At 67.4% G+C, this 267-nt stretch overlaps 2 long non-coding RNA genes across 6 annotated transcripts in view; one reads left to right on the forward strand and one right to left on the reverse strand.

Moving 5' to 3' along the window:
* The window catches only part of LOC107184917, a 25,913-nt gene that overhangs the window by 16,923 nt on the left and 8,723 nt on the right, over positions 1–267 (reverse strand). The window lies entirely within an intron of this gene.
* Positions 7–267, forward strand: part of LOC102771690 — a 45,439-nt gene continuing 45,178 nt past the window's right edge. For all 5 annotated transcript variants that reach the window (XR_001515811.1, XR_001515813.1, XR_436267.2 and 2 more), the window contains exon 1: positions 7–193. This is a non-coding gene — a long non-coding RNA (uncharacterized LOC102771690). The remainder of the gene's footprint in view (positions 194–267) is intronic.

The following is a 267-nucleotide window of genomic DNA, read 5'->3' on the forward strand; positions in this document are numbered from 1 at the left end:
CCTGGCCCTTCCCTTCAGCCAAGCCAGGCAGGAAAGGCTGTGGGCGCAAAGTGCCTCAGGGCCCCTCAGGGAAGGCGGCTAACGGCTGACTCTCTGCCCCCCCTCCCCTCCATCCCCACGGGGGTGGCCGCCATTTTTCCTCTACACAAAATGGCCGCACGTGGTCCGGATTCGTCGCCAACGAGAAATTGGGGTTCGCGCGAAAGCTCTCGAACGCTCCCCCCTCGCCCTCCTCCCACCCGCCCCGCCTGCTGTGGCGCCTGCCCC

This window comes from Myotis davidii, unplaced genomic scaffold, assembly GCF_000327345.1.
Source record: "Myotis davidii unplaced genomic scaffold, ASM32734v1 scaffold247, whole genome shotgun sequence".
In the NCBI taxonomy this organism is placed as follows: Eukaryota; Metazoa; Chordata; class Mammalia; order Chiroptera; family Vespertilionidae; genus Myotis; species Myotis davidii.